General features: G+C 43.5%; 1 long non-coding RNA gene across 1 annotated transcript; it reads right to left on the minus strand.

Moving 5' to 3' along the window:
- Positions 1–955: 955 nt before the first annotated feature.
- On the minus strand, positions 956–17,229 carry LOC132250855 (uncharacterized). Its single transcript, XR_009462512.1, has 2 exons — positions 17,060–17,229; positions 956–2,481 (listed from the first exon to the last, which is right to left on the minus strand). It is a non-coding gene; the product is annotated as an uncharacterized LOC132250855 (long non-coding RNA).
- Between the last annotated feature and the right edge of the window lie 1,847 nt (positions 17,230–19,076).

The raw sequence follows: 19,076 nt of genomic DNA on the forward strand, positions 1-19,076 counted from the left end.
TCTATCTGCTGCCTGCCTTTGCAAGACCTGCCCTCCTTTCTACATCATTTTTGCAGTGGTTCTTGCTCTGGGATGGTCAGGCAGAAGCAGTAGCAGCAGCTCTGAGCCTTTTCTGGAGCTGGAGCTGTAACAGAAGGTAATGGCAAGGGGGCAGGTGGTCTCCCCCGTGTTCCCCCGAATCTGCATAACACAGGTCTCCTCTGCATGCCTCTCCCCCACTGTGCAATGTCCCCCCCAGCCTCCCCTACCACATAGTTTCCCCTGAAACCCCTTTCCCCTCAGGTTAAGCCACTCTGACTCAGGGTAGACTGTGGCTCAGCTCTGGCTTCATCTTGGATTCAAGTAAATATGGTATATCACATAGTGTAAATGGTTTAATTTCATTTATCTATATCATCTTGTCAGCCTCTTTGATTCTTCTTCCCCTGATCTAAGAAAGTAGGAAATGATACAGATATCATAGCCCAAATACCCTGTTCTGAAATGCACAACTGTACATGCTTAAACTCCCCTTTATTGGCTAGGGAAAAAAAGTTACACACAAACTGATTTAAGTGACCAGAAACAGGTTTAATTCTGTAACAGAACAGAAGTTCAGTGCACATAAACCAGTTTCAAAATGGCTGAAACCAGTTTAAGAAAAACCTGGTTGAATGTAGTATCAGACTTAACCAATTTAGGTCAAACCAGTTTATGAAACTTCTGTCCCAGTCCCCTTCCTGGTTCAAGTTAAATTAGAGTCCCCCAGCATCCTTTGCAGACCTGGGATGGGCTATGATGTCTGCTCCAGAGAGCAGGGCTGGCCCTGCCCTCTGCTGTCTAGCTGGAGAAGTGAGGGCTCGCTCACTGACCCCCCTCCCCCCCCCGCCCCGGAAAACCTTGGCTGGGGTTGTTAGGCCCCAGCTCAAGTCTGGCTTCGTGCCCGGTATGCAAAGGCTAATAAAGATACCAGGGGTGAAAGTATAAAGAAGATTTATTGCTAGCAATAAAAGGTGCAAATGGAATAATTTCACAGAACAAGCACACTAGATTTCAAAAACTAAGCCCTTTTATACAGGAGTTTTTAAACCTTCATAAGCATCCTTGTTTGCTAATTGGCTATAAAGGAGTGACGCAAGGAGTTCTTTACTGAGCATGTCTCTATACCTGTGTTTTAGCTATGTATCTCATTAACATACATACATGTTTCATTAGCATATCTTTTGCCCACCTAGGGGTGTGATTTTTAGTATTTTAATGAGCTCTTTGGCCTAGTACTCTGATTCTGCTTTTGTTTTCAAGCCCCTTTTATCTAAGACTGTCTCTTCCTTATCATTGCAGATGGGCATTCGTCACATAACATTCACTTTTGCTTAGGCTTTGCATAGTAGTTTCTAGGTCAAACCTCACATTCCCCCCTCTGGAGCATTTTTAATTATTTTTATTATAATTGCTCCATTCAATTTGACTTAACACAAATCTAGTATCCTCAGCTTTCTTTGTTTGCAGAATCATTTGATTTACCTTAGGCCTGAAGATAGATAAAATAACAGGTAAACATTGGATACAGAAACAAACCATAATCCCTATAAAACAAAATAGAACAACCATACAAAATAACTGTTTCAACCATCCAAAATTGGGAAGCCAGGAAGTTAACCAGGAAAAGTCTAAGCCAGATGATTCTTTCAACGTCTCTGTCAATCGTTGTAAGGCACCAATTTTGTCTTCAATTAGCACAGAATTATCAGTGAGGTTGAAGCAACACATTCCTTTTAAGGTTTCACACCCCAGATTGTGTCGTAACAAGAGATAATCTATAGCGGCTCTATTCTCTAAGACAGCGTCCCCCACTTATATATATCCTGATATGTATTTTCCTTATCTACATCTTTCAGCATAGTATAATTTTGTAAAATTTTCAAAGGGGTAGGTACTGCAATTAAGCATGAGGTAAAAACCAGGTGAGCATTGATCCCTCCCGCTAAGCAGAAGTCCGTTCTATTTAATATTTCCCGGGCCAGATAAATCCAGACATTTTCCTGAGGGTCAAATTTTTGTTGTAAAAGATTTTCCCCTCCTATGAGTAGGAGTGGACAGATCAGGGCGCCCCACACTAAAACCTTGAACAATTTCATAATAAGGCTTGTAAAACTTGATCAAAGATTGACAAATTATTTAAAGTTCCTTTCTTTTGAATAGGAATTTTAAGTCTCTTATTGGCTCCACCTTCCACTGTTCTCTGCCTCCGGTCCTGGAGTTTGCAGGGGTTTCTTCTTGTTCCGGTCCAGCCACCGGCTTTAGGCGACTGGAATGTATCCAAGTCTTGATTCCTTCGAGCTTTTCTGCCGTCGGGGTCGTTAAAAGTACCCTATATGGGCCCTTCCATCTGGCTCGAAGTGGTTCCTCATTCCAATCTTTTACAAAGGTGTAACTCCCAGGTAATAATCGATTTTCCGGGGCAGGAGACTGGTCCTGTGTCTGCAGCACATCCCGTACCTGCTGATGGATGGAAGACAAAACAGAAACCAAGGACCATACATAATCTCTAATCATTCCCTCCCCTAAAACATGTAACTGTTGTTCAGTACCCATGGGCAGACTCAGAGGGTAAGGCTTACCATACATTATCTCAAATGGGCTTAATCCCAATTTAGAATGTGGTGCGACCCTTACTCGTAACAGGGCCAAGGGTAGGGCCTCTGGCCATTTGAGTCGAGCTTCTTGGCAAATCTTTGCAAGGTGTCTTTTTAAGGTTTGATTCATACGTTCCACCTTTCCACTGGACTGGGGTCTCCAAGGGGTGTGTAAATGCCAGCTGATTCCCAGGAACTCAGAAACCTTCTGAGTAATTTGTGCAATGAAATGTGGGCCATTGTCTGACCCTATTCCTTTTGGAAGTCCGAAGCGAGGTATAATTTCTCATAGGAGTGCCTTGACCACCTCTCGGGCTTGGGCAGTCCGACATGGGAAGCACTTAACCCAATTAGAGAAACTGTCCACAAAGACAAGGAGATATCTCATCCCCTGTTGCCGGGGTAATTCAGTAAAATCCACCTGCCATTCTTCTCCTGGCCCAATGCCTATTCTCTGATGTCCTGAAGTTTCTTTGTTATTCGGGGTGCCAGCCGGCATATAGCTTCTTTTCTTTCAGGCAACAGGGCTTTCTGACCAGGCTGTAATTCAAATCCCAAGTATGTTACTTTCTGGGACATGGGCTGCATTTTTCTTCTGGATACTCGGTATACTTCTTGACCCAGAAAATTAAGGAGGCAAATTGTTCCTTCCAGGCAGCTTGCTTCGGTGGTGGCTGTTAAAAGCAAGTCATCCACATATTGCAAAAGAGCACAGGACAGTGGCAGTTTTAGCCTGCATAAATCCTTGCTTAATGCAGTGCCGAATAGGGTTGGGCTGTTTTTAAATCCTTGGGGTAAAACAGTCCAGCACAACTGAGTCTTAATGCTAGTATCTGGGTCTTCCCATTCAAATGCAAATATTTCCTGAGATCCCCTCTCTACCGGTATACAGAAGAAAGCATCTTTTAAATCAATAACCGTAAACCAGTTATGATCTGGGTTCAAAGCAGATAGCAAGGTGGATGGATTAGGCACTACCGGGTATATACTCACAACCACTTTATTTACAGCTCTCTAGTCTTGGACGAAATGATATTCATTACTCTTAGGCTTTTTCACAGGCGAGATGGGTGTGTTAAAAACTGATGTACATTCACAGAGAAGGCCATACTCCAGGAACCATTCAACTAATGGCTTCAGTCCTTTCCTGGCTTCCATCCGCATTGGCTATTGTTTCACACATGGAGGCTGGGCCCCTGGCAAAAGTTGAATCTTCACAGGGTCAGCATTTTTAGCCTTCCCGGGTCGGTGACCTGCCCATACCCATGGAACAACAGCATCGAGCAGGGTTTGAGAAATATCTGGTGAACTTTCCTCTCGGAGAAGGCTGAGAAGGCAAGCCTTCAGGTGCCACCCCTTTTCAGGAGGCACTGTTAAAAACATTTGCCCATCCTGGAACGACAACGTAGCTTGCAGTTTACAAAGGAGGTCTCTCCCTAAAAGGGGAACGGGGCAGTCTGGCATGTACAAGAATTGATGGGTAACTTCGGCCTGCCCAAGATTACAGGTCATTGGCTGTAGGAAGGGTTGTGTTACTGCCTTCCCTGTAACCCCTACCACCGGCACAGTCTTTTTACTTAAAGGTTTCAGTTTTTGAGTTAAGACAGAATAGGCAGCACCCGTATCGACGAGAAAATCTACCAATTCATCTCTGTCCCCTAGTTGCATTTTAACCAGAGGCTCGTCAGGCGACACTGGGATCTGGGTTATCTTTCCCTCCCGGGCCTCCGGTCCCCTTCAATCTGAATCCCTTCCAAAAGTGAACAATCCACTGCTCTCCTCTTTTTCTTTTCACCTTCACCAACTTTCTGATAAGGGCATTCCCACTTCCAATGTCCTTTTCGTTTGCAAAAGGCACACTGATCTTTCTCTAATGGACCCCGTCTCTGAGGCTGTCTCCAGGATCCCTCATCTCTAGGTTTTCCCGTGATTGCAGCTGCCACTAGGGCTGCCTGCATTTTCATCTTTCTCTCCTCTTTCTTGTCCTGTTGCTTTTCCTGAACACTTTCTCGGTTAGTAAATACTTGGTAAGCAATGTCTACTAGTTGGGAAATAGGCATACCTGTTGCTCCATCTGTCTTCTGCAATTTCTTTCTAATGTCTGGTGCACTCTGACCTATAAAGATCATATTTACCATGCGAGCGTTCGATGCATCCTTCGGATCCTCACGAGTGTATTGCCTGAAAGTAGTGTAAATTCTTTCCAAAAAAGCACTCGGGGTCTCATTAGTCTCCTGCCAAACCTCATACACCTTACTGAGATTTTGAGGTTTTTTCACAGCATCTCTCAATCCTCGGAGGATATATTCTCGATAGGCACGGATGGAGGTCATATGTTGGTCTGGTTTCCAATCTGGCTCCTGGATGGGGACATGATCGTCTCTATTTCCTTGCAGGTTCCCTGCAGTAATTTCCTTTTCCACATACTCACGAGCTTTGTTCACTACCATTCTCCTTTCCTCTGGTGTCAACAGGATATCTAAAAGAGACTGAACATCTGCCCAGGTTGGGTTATGGGTTTTGAAAATCATTTCAAACAGGTTTTGTACCTTTTCAGGATTTTCTCTCCAGCTGGAGTTATTGTTCTTCCAATTATACAAATCTGATGTAGTGAACTGAACATGCACAAAGGTTCGACAGTAGGTTGGCTCACCGTCATCTTCGAGAGGCCCGGGTACCACTTGTTCTCTTAGGGGAAATACCCCATTTCCCTTCCCACAGCCAGGATCAGATTCCCTGTGATGTTTTCCCTTAACCCCGGAGTCTGCTCCTAACTGTACTCTCCACCCACCTCCTGGGGTTATATCAGGAGAAGGCGGGGATTCTGGAGATTGCCAAGCACCTGACGGCCATGGTTGGCGCTGTTCCAGATCCCTGGGTCGGGGACTATTCCCAACTTCTGCCTCGGCGGGGGGGGGAAGAAGCAGGAAGAGCAGATGCCAACGAGGAATCAGATGAATCAGGAGGAGGAGGGGGAAGAGGAAGAGAATAAGGTAAAGGCAGTGGTGGGGGGGAGCCTCCGGCTCCAGACAGTCCAGGACAGGATTTGCAGTTGGTCGAGCTACAGCCATCTCACAGATCCCAATCCCCTCCCCCAATCCACATTCCTCCAAAATCCTCTTATCTCTACAAAGAGACATAAACGCTTGCGCATACATCAATTCCTCCCATTTACCATTCTGCCGGCAGAACAAAATCAATTGCAAGATGGTATTATAATTAACACTTCCCTCCCTAGGCCAATATTCTTGATCATCTAGCTGATAGCGTGGCCACGCAGTTTCACAGAAGAATTTAGCTTTCTTCTTAGTCATAGGATCCCCACCAAACTCTGCCCAATGTCCCAATACACAAGAGAGGGGGGGTACATTTCCTAACCTTACTGTTAATAGTACCCATCTCAGGGCTGCCTTCCCGGTTCTGACCGTCCAACTTACCTGGGATCCAGGGATCTGTTCTTAGTCCTCGTCCTCACAGAGGAAAAATCACTGGTCTTGGACTCGGGCCACACAGAATACTTACAGAAATAATCCCAGGCAGACCTTACTGACGGTAGGTCTTATGCCCTTTCTACCCTCTCACCCAGGTGCCTGTTACTGATACTTTCACTCTGTGGCGTTGCACCGTTAGGCTACTGCCGCCTCAGCGATCCAGCTCCTCCTGAAGCAAAAGTCTCACCGGGAAAAGAAATCCCGGGGCGCGCCTGACATTTGATAAGGAAGAGCAAATCAGCTGGTTGTCAGCTAGTCCGGGCAAAGCTTATCTACAGCAGTCCCATCTGGGTCGCCAAAAACTGTTAGGCCCCAGCTTAAGTCTGGGTTCGTGCCCGGTATGCAAAGGCCAATAAAGATACCAGGGGTGAAAGTATAAAGAAGATTTATTGCTAGCAATAAAAGGTGCAAGCGGAATAATTTCACAGAACAAGCACACTAGATTTCAAAAACTAAGCCCTTTTATACAGGAGTTTTTAAACCTTCATAAGCATCCTTATTTGCTAATTGGCTATAAAGGAGTGACGCAAGGAGTTCTTTACTGAGCATGTCTCTATACCTGTGTTTTAGCTATGTATCTCATTAACATACATACATGTTTCATTAGCATATCTTTTGCCCACCTAGGGGTGTGATTTTTAGTATTTTAATGAGCTCTTTGGCCTAGTACTCTGATTCTGCTTTTGTTTTCAAGTCCCCTTTATCTAAGACTGTGTCTTCCTTATCATTGCAGATGGGCATTCGTCACATAACATTCACTTTTGCTTAGGCTTTGCATAGTAGTTTCTAGGTCAAACCTCACACGGTCTGGGGTCAGGGAAGTGGGTTAAAGTCACCTTCCCCTGAGTACAGACCTGCCCTGCCCTGCTGGCTTACTTAGTGCTGTCTGTGACTGTGTACTATAAATCCCATAGGCACCTGGAATCAGGAAGAGGAAGTGATGAGCAATCCTGAAGAGTCCTGCTGCTGTGATTGTGGACTGTAAAACCTAGAGACCTTGGGGGAGCAGGAAGAGGAAGCAACCATACAGTCCATGCTGGCTATATGCCATGGAGCTGTGCTTTAGCACCCTCTGCCTTCTGCTTTAAGTCATTACAGGCATGTGGCTGCACTTCCTGAATCAAAAATGAATGTCTGTTTATTTGCTTATTGGTTCTATTTTTGCAGCGGAGACTAACCTGCAAAGACTGAATCAATTCAGCTTCAGGCTTTTTGACTGTCTGTACTTAGCCATTTAGGGAAGAAATAAAACAGATGCTCACACTTAAGCAATTCCTTAATTCCTACTCACAGTAAAAATTAAGAACACGCTGAATATTGTTCTGAGCAATGCTTCCTTAAATTGGGGTGTTCTTAAATGCTGATCACTCATCCTTTTTCTCTGGTATCTCAAAATGAAAGGAGGTAAAAAAAAAATTAAAAGAGAGATGGAATAAAAGGAAACATTTTCTTATACAGTTCATAGTGTGTTTGTGGAGTTTATCATCAGAGGAGGCTATCAAGTCAAAGTGGAAGTGTAGAAGGGTATAAAATGCCTGTATAATTTTATAATCTGTCATAACACTAATAGTTTTGCATAGTGATTGAGGAGTAATCAAATCTCATACTTAAATGTATAGGCTGAGGGTCTCATCTATCGGGTTCGAATCTTTCCTATAGTACCGCTCTCTGAAAAATGTGCTGCATTGCTCATTTTTTATGGCATTTGATGGGCCAAAGGTCTTTTCCAACATTGTGAATCTGTTTGGGTTTTTTTTCTTTGTAAACAATGCATATGAGAATTCTTTGAATTGTTCCTAGTAGAATGGTAGAGAGAGAAATTTCACAGCAAAATGTGTGTAACAGCAAGTGAGAAACTAAAAGCAATGGTTGGCAACCTTTTCAGGTTGCTGGACAAGAATGACCCAGCTCAAGTCAGAGGCAGGTGGGCCTTAGGATTGGCCTGCAGCCACCTCTTCTCCCAGTGGTGGCAAAGGGAAAGTATCCATGGCTGCTGCTGCTGCTTCTTCCCATGGCATCATGGGGAGAGAGACTGGGTGTGTCTACATATGTATTAAATCCAGGAGCAGTTTACTTGTGACTAAATGCTCCCAGGCAGGTGTCTATACATGCAGAGTCTCGGAAGTAGACTTTCTGCTCCTGGCAGAAATCTGTTCCCACCCCTGGTAGCCCTGAACTGGTCCTCTGCAGTATCCAGGGGCAACTCTAGGCTCCCCTTGGCTGCTAGCCCAGAAGGTTGGCAGGAAGCACCAGGCCGGGAGACTGGCGTCCGCATGCCAAGGCTAGGACATTGCTTCTCAATCCCACAGGGCTACCTGCTTCTGGGGCAGAAACTATTTCTCCCTCCCTTGGCACAGGGAGCTCCTGGTCCTGGCACCCTGATTGAGGGCAGGTGACTTGGAAAGAGTTTCCAGAGTGGGGCAGGTCCCAGCCACCTGTCCCAATCCACTGGTGGGGCAGCTAGTAGGGGGACGCAGCTGAGTATGGATTCTCCACACTGCCAGGGTCTCCCTGCTAGCTGCCCCACTGGTGGATCAAGGAAGGGGCTAGGACCAGGCCCATCTCAGTAGCTCTTTCCAAGCCCTGTACCTTAATCACCTAATTGGTGCATGGGGCTGGGACCCACCTTTGACCAGGACAGTTCCCAACCCCCACTCCACAACTGATGGGGTCGGGGAAGGACAGCCTGTTTCCTGGCCAGCTCTGTAATCACAGAGTTGGGGAGGGAATAGGTTCCTGCTTCCCAGCCAGCAGAGAGTTCCAAGCCCCTGCTCCATGATTGGGGAGTGGCAGTTGGGAGATAAGGATCTCCCAGAACTGGCCCTGCAACCACAGAGCTAGTGCTGGGAGATGCTTGCTCCCTGTTCACAATGGGAAGTGGGGTCTGGGAGATAAGGACTTTCCAGCCCCTGCTCCCTGATTATGATCTCAGAGAGGGGGTCAGGGAGCTTCCTGCTTCTGGGGCAGGGGGACATAATACCTTCCCAGGCTCCAGTGGCAGAGCCTTCCACAGAAGCAGGCTGCTCCCGGCGGCAGGGAGCAATCTCGTGCCCCCTGCAGCTTGGCTAATTGGGAACACATTTGCTCCTAGTCAGGTGTCTACACAAGCACTACTGCACAGTAAGTAATCACAAGTAAATTTGATACTTGCATTTGAAGGAAGCAAATTTACTCAAGATTACAGCAGTTTACTTGTGTAATAAACATGTGCATGTGTCAACATGTATGCTTACTGTGCAGTAAGCTGCTCTACTGTGCAGTAGAGGGTCTCCAGTAGACACACCTACAGTGGCTGAATCCCCTTCGTCCATCCACCACCAAAGCCCCACATCTGTGGCCCAGATCAGATGACTTCATAGGTCAGATCTGTCCTCCAGACCATAAGTTTCTGACCCTAAAGGCATTATCTGAAAAATTGAAAACATCTCTGAAATTCAGTATGCATTCTTATTGGTCTAACTACTTGTGCATTCACCAGAATGGTCAATTGTGAAAAATAATAGTGTTGGTTATGTGAATAACATTTTCTAAAATGTTAGATGGTAGGCAGGGGATGAATTACTTAAGATATGCAATCCATTTGTGAGTACAAGATTTTTTTTTTATATTACTGTTGCATTTTTTTCTGGAGCCTTGTTAGGTTTCAAGTTTTGACTGCTACAAGATAATGCCACTTTCAAAAGTTTTGTAGCTTCTTTGTTAGGAGAGTTTTCCAAGTATTCACCCTAACCTTTCCTTTTCTTTGTGATGCCTTTTGTGTAGGGATAGTCTTCTTTAAAAAAGTGCATGAACAAAGAAAAATCATATAAAAAAATGTAGAAGACAGCATATGTAATCTGCAGAAATCCGACAGAATTTGAACATAGTGAAATACCTTTCATGATTTTTGTTTTATCAATCATGTAATGCAGAGCTTGATTCTCAAAGCAAGAAAATATTAAGAAACTTGATGCTAACCTCTGCTCTGGAACACCTGAATTCATATCTATTGCAGTGTAAACAATACTCAGGTTCTCCAACCCCTAATAAAACAACTTATAATCACCATTGTTGAAACATTTTTAACAGTTCCAGCTCAGGAAAATTGGTACAAGATTTCCTCAGGTTGGGATAGACTTTAGGCAGGAAAATAAAGAAACCATATCTGAAATATACATAATTCTCAGGATTGTTTCTATGCACAGGTCATTCCTGGGCATATGGAAAGTAGGATGAGCTAATTTTGAACATACTACAAATGTTTGTTATAAAATCACCAGTCTTAAAACTTATAGCATATTAATCACTTTGAAAATTTGGGACAGACCTTTTGGTGTATTGGGATGGAAAGAGACATTTTTATGCCACCATAATGATCTTTATGGCAGCACAAAGCAAAAGCAATAGATATCCATACCCTTTTCCCCACCACAAATGCCAAAATGTGTTGCTGTGACAACAGGTAGTAATGATTTGTCCTGCTTTATTGTGGCAAACAACTACTTGACTTATAGCAAGAGACCATGGGCAGTTAACATTGCCCACACTTTCCAGCTGTCTCAAGCAGAGTTTAAGGGGCCTGGGCCTGCACACTCTAAGAATTCCTGTGCAGAATCATGCTCTTCCAACACTGGGAACACCTTCCCAGCTATCCTCGCTTACATAGACATGCCATAGAGATTGTTGGGCATCTCTAAGTGGACAGCATGTTACCCATTATCCCACATGATCACTGTGTGGGATAACAGGCAACCTGTGTTTCAGCCACTGAAGCAGATCAACTATGTTGGGGCACATTTCAACACAGCTGATCCACTTCATTTGGAAATGTCTATTTATATCCTTGGCTACACTAATACCTATGCACCCGATTCTCCATGGACTGAAAGCCCATATTCATATATTTTTGTGTTTAGATGGGACATAAAACAACACAGATCATGGCTATCTATTATCTAATCTGTCAATACTGCTGAAAAGCTTCAAATGTCATAGGTTTCCTTATGCTTTCTCTTTTAAAATAAACTTTCATAGATTCATAGATTGTAGAGTCGGAAGGGACCACAATGGATCATCGTGTCCGACCCCCTGCCCCTGGCAGGAAAGAGGACCGAGGTTAGATGACCCCAGCCAGGTGACTATCCAGCCTCCTCTTGAAGACCTCCAAGCTAGGTGATAGCACCACCTCTCTTGGAAGCCCATTACAGATCGTGGCCAACTTTACTGTGAAAAATTTCTTCCTAATAGCTAACCTAAATCCACTCTCAACTAGTTTACACCCGTGATTCCTAGTCACTCCCTGGAGCGCCTTACTAAACACCGCTTCCCCTATTCCCCATTGACCTCCCCTAATAAATTTATAGGTGGTGACAAGATCTCCCCTCAGCCGTGTCTTGTGAAGGCTGAAGAGATTCAGCTCTCTCAACCTCCCCCCGTAGGGTCTATCACGAAGGCCACTAATCATGCGAGTGGTCCTCCTCTGGACCCTCTCGAGATTCCCCATGTCCCTCTTGAAGTGTGGTGCCCAAAATCGGACACAGTACTCCAACTGTGGCCTGACCAGTGCCACATAGAGGGGGAGCATCACGTCCTTTGATTTATTAGTCATGCACCTGCTAATGCATAACAAGGTGCGATTGGCCTTGTTGATGGCCTTGTTACACTGCCAGCTCATGTTCATCTTGGAGTCAATTATGACTCCAAGATCCCTCTCTGTCTCCAAGCTGCTGAGAAGGACACTCCCCAACCTATAGGTGTGCTGAGGGTTCCTCCTTCCCAGGTGGAGTACCTTACATTTATCTTTATTAAATTGCATCCTATTTCTCTCTGCCCATTGATCCAACCTGTCCAGGTCAGCCTGAATCTGCTCCCTGCCCTCTGGTGTACTAACGTTGCCCCACAACTTGGTATCATCAGCGAACTTGGAGACGGTGCTCTCCACGCCCTTGTCCAAATCGCTGATGAAGATATTAAATAATATCAGTCCGAGGACCGAACCCTGCGGGACCCCACTGCCCACCTCCCTCCAGGCCAAGAAGGAACCATCTACCACCACTCTCTGGATGTGGTCCCTAAGCCAGTTGGCCACCCACCTGACCATGTAGGCATCCACTCCACAGTCTGCTAGCTTCCCAATGAGGATAGTGTGCAAAACTGTGTTGAAGCCCTTCCTAAAGTCCAGGAAGATGACATCAGCCTCAGCTCCTGAATCCAGGCAGTGTGTGACCTGGTCATAGAAGGCTACAAGGTTTGTCAGACAGGATCTACCTATGACAAACCCATGCTGGTTTCCCCTCAGCATCATTTCCCCTGCTGGGCCTACATAAATGTGTTCTTTGATTATTTTCTCTAGCATTTTCCCAGGAATACAGGTAAGACTGACTGGTCTAAAGTTACCCAGCTCATCCCTTCTCTCTTTCTTGAATATGGGGACCACATTGGCCCTTCTCCAGTCCTCAGGGACCTGGCCAGAGCACCACGAGTGCTCGAACAGCTGTGCCAGTTGCTCAGCTATGACACTAGCCAATTCTTTCAGCAGCTGTGGATGGAGGTCATTTGGGCCTGCTGACTTGTACCCATCCAGCTCCTCCAGGAACTCCTTAACTATTTCACAACTAACCGTAGGCGGACTGGTGCCATGTAGACATCTGTCAATGATTAAAGTGGGGGAATTGGCTTGGTCGGTACATAGAAATATTGAAGCAAAGAACTCCTTGAAGAGCTCTGCTTTTTTCCCTGTGTCAACCACCAAATGTCCTGATTTGTCCTGCAGGGGCCCTATGTTGCTCTGAGCTTTCCTTTTGCCCACTGTATACCTGAAGAAGGACTTTTTATTGACCTTGATTGTTGAAGCCAGCCTGAGCTCATGCCCTGCCTTGGCCTGTCTAACTGATTCCCTGCAATAGCGCACCAGGGAGATATATTCCTCCTTGGTGGCTGGTCCCTGCTTCCATTGCCTATACATCTCTTTCTTTGCCCCTAGACTCTCCTGGAGTTTCCTGTTCAGCCAAGAGGGCTTTTTTTGCCCCCTTACCTCCCTTCCTACATAATGGGATAGACTCCTTTTAAGCCCCAAGGATCACTCCCTTGAGATAGTTCCAACCCTCCTGGATCCCCATATGCTCTATGTTCTTCAGTTGCATCCCCTCACTAATTAGCCTACTAAGCTTGCTAAAGTTGGCCCTTCTGAAGTCCAACACCTTAGCCCCATTAGTTACTTTACCCACCCTTTGCTAGATAGTGAACTTGACCAAGTGATGGTCACTATCTCCCAGGCTACCATGAACTTGCATGTTCCCCATGAGATCATCCCCTGCTGCTAAGAACAGGTCAAGCAAGGCGCTACCTCTGGTGGGACTAGACACCACCTGGGTTAGGTGGAGGTCCTGCATACAGTGTAAGAACCTCCATGAGCGGCTTGTTTTGGCTGTCTGCTCCTCCCAGCAGATATCTGGGTAGTTCAGATCTCCCATGACCACCGCCTCCCTTGCCTGTGTGGTGTCTGCTAGCTGCCCAGAGAATACATCGTCTAGCTCTTGATCCTGATGAGGAGGCCTGCAGTAGACCCCCACAATGAAGCCCTTTTCCCCTGGCCCCCCCGGATCCTGACCCACAATGCCTTGGTGTTCCCCTCCTCCACCCCCGCCTTAATGGTGGGAGTTGTAAACTGCTCCTTAACATAGAGTGCTACCCCCCACCTTTTTTCCCCACTCTGTCATGCCTATACAACCTATACCCCTCAATGCCCACCGCCCAGTCGTGTGTAGAATCCCACCATGTTTCGGTTAGTCCGACTAGGTCATACTGGGTGCTAGCAAGCAAGAGTGCTCTTGCTTGTTCCCCAAACAAGCAGGGATCTCAACTTTAAAAAATGAGATCCCTGTACCTCATAGAATTCTTGTTGGAAGAATTTTCATTTTCAAACCTAACCAAGATTTTAATTATCCCCCAAAACTGTAGCTTCAAGTGGTGTGGTGCCATGTATATCTTTAAAAAATCTACAAATATTCATGAAGTAAATTCACAACAGAGTAATTAAATATGCAACAGTACAGACTTATAATAATTTGGTATGGTGACATTGGATAGACCCATTTTAATTATTACTTCCAAATGACCATGTCAGTCCACTCAGCAAAATGTAGTTTAATAAATCAGATATGAGCACTGAAGTGGAATATCTACCTGATAGATGCTTCAATATTAAGTTATGGATGTGAAGTTATAAAAGGCTACAGCTGGCACTTCACAATCTCTAACAAACTGTGCTGTCAGTTGAACATCACTTTGAAAGGAACAGAATTCCTTGCTGCTTTTGGAAAATGAAAGCAGGCATTTTTAATATGAATCTTGATAACTAAATGTCCACCAATCAGTATGCCCAAGCATCAAGCACATCAATACCAAAGACATTTGGCTCTTTGAAAGATAACGTTGATCCATACAGTTGAATGAACACATCAACTACTTATTGTTAAAACTGAATTCCAGCAGATATTAAAATCAAAATCTAGTGTTCACGAAAATCTAATCCAATAGGCTGGAGTCTCTCAAAAATTTTCCTTTTTTTGGTTTAACAGGTCATGGGTACTGATAAGAAAGGGGTATTTAATTGTGTTTCTATTTTAAATAGAACAGGGAAAACAATCTCTGAAATATATATAACATATATTATAGTTTCTACCACATCTGTACAATGGAATTTACTTTTAAAATATACCTAAAGTAAGTTATGAATACTTCATACAACAAATTGGAACTCCCTGATTTTAATAGATTCACCGAAGAAGTGCCAGCTAAATACAAGCTGATAACTTTGCTCTGTTTGATGACATAGGGCTTGGTTTAAATTGCAGGCCTGGCTCACTAGTATCATGGCCTGAACATAGCAGGGGCAGTCATTTTTACACCCAGATTATGGTGCCTCCTGGACCCATAATCAGGCCATGATACTAGTGATCGATAACTTGCCTGGCATTCTGGCAGCAGTGTCTCAGTGGTGCCCATAGCCAACAAAGGGTTGCAAGGCAGGCGGGCGGGGATGGGGGGGCTAGAGCATGAGCAGCATTGCTTGCATGTGGCAGGGCTCCAGCCCACCTAAACTTGCCCGGTATCGCAGTGCTGGGGGCTTGATGGCACCTGCAGCTCACAGACAACAAACTCACAATGCTGGGTGAGTTTGGCTGGCTTGCCCCCCACAAGCTCCTCTCCCTCCTACCCCACATGCTAGTGATGCTGCCACTGCTCCAGCTTCCACCCACCTGCCTCACAGCCCTTTGTTGGCTATGGGCATATTGTGGCATTTCCTTTCAAACTGCATTTTTGTGAAAAATATTTAATTTCCTGATTTTCATGGAAAAAATGCAAGATCACAAAATAAGGCCCAGATTCCTTTTGTTTGTATTATTTTTTTAACTTCTCCCATCTTCTGTTTTTATTTAGGTTGCTCACATTAGGGTGTTAATTTAATGCTCCATTCATCTGGCACCATGTTGCTCAGGAGAATTATACATTATCTTTCAATACAGATAAAATATTATCTATTGTTTTAACTTGAGTTAGAGATTCTGTTTAAAAAATAAACTCACTTCCAGGCTAGAATTTTATTTTCCTAAGCACCAGCTAAACATAGTGTTTAAGCACAGCCTTACATCTTAGTGAAATCAAAAATACAGGGTAGAATAACTTTTGATTTCTTTTAATACCTGTCATCTTTCTTTATTAAATGAAGTACAGTACAACTGAAATGGTAATAGATTCTGGAACTAGCATGTTCTTCTTCCAGTTCAGAGTCCCTAGCAAATTCCTATGGCTTTTCTGCCAGAAGTGTTCTGCCAGATCAAACTGATGGGTTGTCCCATTTCTTTGTATCTTGTTGTTTGAGTGAAATACAAATTGCAGAATACTCTCTGTGAGAGATGAGATATATCCCACAACCCACTCAACAAGGGGAATAGATATTTGCCAGAGGATTGATGGGTAAGCAGAAGTTGGAGACAAGCTTGTCTGTCCTTCTTGTTTTTTTTTTAGAATGAGTAAGAAAATATAGACCTTTGTTTTAAGTAAATAGGACTTCTCTTTACTGAAATACCTGAAGTACCTGACCACTGGAGAAGTTGGGATGGCCCACCTTATTTAAATAGTTAGAAAATCTCTGCAACTAAACAACCAATATACACATACTTTCTTCAGTGCATACCACCACCTTCCATTTGGCTCAACCACTTGATTAAGCTTCTTTTTATTTCCCATATCCTGATAAGTGCATGTCTTATGAATTTATATATCTGGGCTGGGAAACACTGATCCAACTAATCAGAACACTGTAATGTTAGGCTTGCATTCAGTTTAAGCTATTTCCTTCTGTTTATTCTCTTTGTATTTCTTGACCCAAATTGAGTAAATAACTTGACCAGACAGAATACAGATCAAGATGAATTTTGCCACTTGCCCTCCTCTCCCCTTACCCAATATAAGTTCATTACAAAGGGAAGGTTATGAGAGGAAAATCAGAGAGGAGAAAGAGAAGGAAGGAGCAGTGTATGAAGAGGAGGTGTAGGAGGAAGACAAAAAAGGCTTTAGAAAATTGAATATATTTTTAATATATGTTGTAGAGTGTAAGTTTCCTCTCTCAATTTGTAATTGAACTTAAGAACATTTACTGTGATCAATGCATTTACTTTATGGAAGTAAGTTTCTAATTAGCCCTTAAAGTATGAAGACATACTTCCAACCCACATTCATCTCAGTCAAATATTTCACTTATTCTTATAGTTTAAGAACTTGTTTTCTGTCTCTTTTTTGTGCTTCTGCAGCAGAATGTTCTATACTTCTTAAATTGGTATGACATTTTTCATACCAGGAGATGTAGATCCCTTACTTGAGAGGTGGTATTTGTAACCAGCTAAAAACCGTAGGAGTCTCAGTTCCTGAATAAACATAAATGCTGACAGAAAATGAAAATTGAACACTTACTTTTGTCTTCTCTCTCCCCTTGTTAATATCTTAATGCAGAGGAAGCCTTGTCAAGAATATCTAATAGATATAATGATACATCAGGCACTAATGAAAGTGAAGATACTGCACAGTGTGATAATGTACAGTAAGTTGATTTCCTGCTGCAGCTGGGTTGTGATTTGTCTGGCTTTGACAGACTGGTCATTGTGACCACATAGTACACGCTGTTGCTTGGCTACCCTGCAGGAGGGTCAGTTTAATAAACCAAGAGGTAATGATTGGAAACTAAGCAATGTAGCCTTACTGTTCCAGAACTTTTGTGGTTTTACAAAAGATGAAAGCCTTTAATTCACTTTGTTTTGTTTTACTCATGGTGAATGGAAATAGGAACCTGGGCCTCTGGTAGTGTTATGAATGTAACACTAGTAATATGTTCTGTCATATGCAGTGCACTCAGATGAATGCATTTTAAAGGATGTGCCTTCTGTGCAAGAAACCATAAGGTAGATGCACTGACTCATCATAAATGAATAATTGGGAAAGAAATAGACTTGTTAAATGAATAAGTATTTCATGCCTAAAAGAGAAAAAGCAATAGAAATCTGATAAATGAGTACTTTCTCTATGTATTAGACCTAAAAAGATTTCATAAAACCCCAGGACCTTCTGAAATTAATACCCATTCAAGGAATGGATCTGCTAAAAAAAAATACATTTTGCCGCTACCCAGTTATAAATAAAATACAAAAATCTGTCAAAGTGATGTTAGTAATCTCAAATGAAACTAGAACTGACATTAAACTGATTGTATAGGGAAGAATTCCAAATGAGAAAGGGATGTAAATGGGATTGAAATTTTAGAAGTGGCCAAGTACTTCTAAATCCACTAGGTTTCAGCTGAGCTGTGAATACTGAGCACATCTGAAAATGAAATCCAAGAAATCCACTTCTGACCTAAGTTACATTACTGTAAACCAGGGAGTATTTCGCTGCTATTCTCCTTCCTTCTGCATCTTTCTTCTTTATCATTTGTGTTTGCAGCAATACATGGAAAATGTCAGTTCAGGTTAGGACCCATTTCTGCTGGGTTCCATTCAAACACATGTGAAGAGCAGCTCTCTGCACCAAAGAACTTGCAATTTAATAAAGGGTGGAAGAGGAAACAGAAGCACAGAATGGTTAAGTAACATGCTCTTTTTTTAGTCTGCCTTTAGGAAATCCATGGTCACTGGCTTCTTGGGGCATTTATACACATACCTTTTTGTCCCTAACTTGCCAGAGATCTGCTGCTTCAGAGCAGACTCAATTAATTGAGTCTGCTCTGAACATGAGCTCATGTGAACTGTGCTGCACCGCATGCAGTTGTATAAGTGGTGAAATGCATGTCAGTGTTCAGAAAATGGCAGCGGTGTACTTTTGAACAGAAGCACACCACGGTCATTTTCTCACCACTGACATGCATTTTGCTGCTTATACAACTGCAAGTGCTTGCATATGTGAAAATGCCCCTGAATTCCAGTTAAGAACACAAGATTATCCTGCTTTTCCAATGGCAGTGAAATCTTGTTGCTGCTGCAAAGTATGGAGGCTTCTGAGCCTGATTCAACAAAGTAATATGGCACGTGTTCAGCTTTGAGAGCCCCATTAAAGACCAACTGCAATTACTCCCACATGCTTAAAAAATAATATGTGATTAATTGCTTTGCTGGATTAGTGGACAGAATTTGTAAGAGCAAGCCCTAAATGAAAATAACATAACAGAAAGTGACCCACAGAAGATGCTATTATTTCTGATCCACTTACTCCTGTTTTTCAGTTAGATTTATTCTCCTGACCAAGCACAATTTACTTTTGTTGTTTTCATCCTTTTTTTCTTAACTAAAATAATGTTCTTTTTAAGTGCAGTTTAACACTCCTGTTCTTAGTTGCTTATCCTTTCTTGTTCCTTTAAATGACACTTGTATGGCAGAGGGAGAATGAAAAGAGTCTCAGCATTCCTGAATAAGTGTAAGCAACTCCTATGCTATCCTGATAA

The sequence above is a fragment of the Alligator mississippiensis genome, chromosome 5 (assembly GCF_030867095.1).
Source record: "Alligator mississippiensis isolate rAllMis1 chromosome 5, rAllMis1, whole genome shotgun sequence".
Classification (NCBI taxonomy): domain Eukaryota; kingdom Metazoa; phylum Chordata; order Crocodylia; family Alligatoridae; genus Alligator; species Alligator mississippiensis.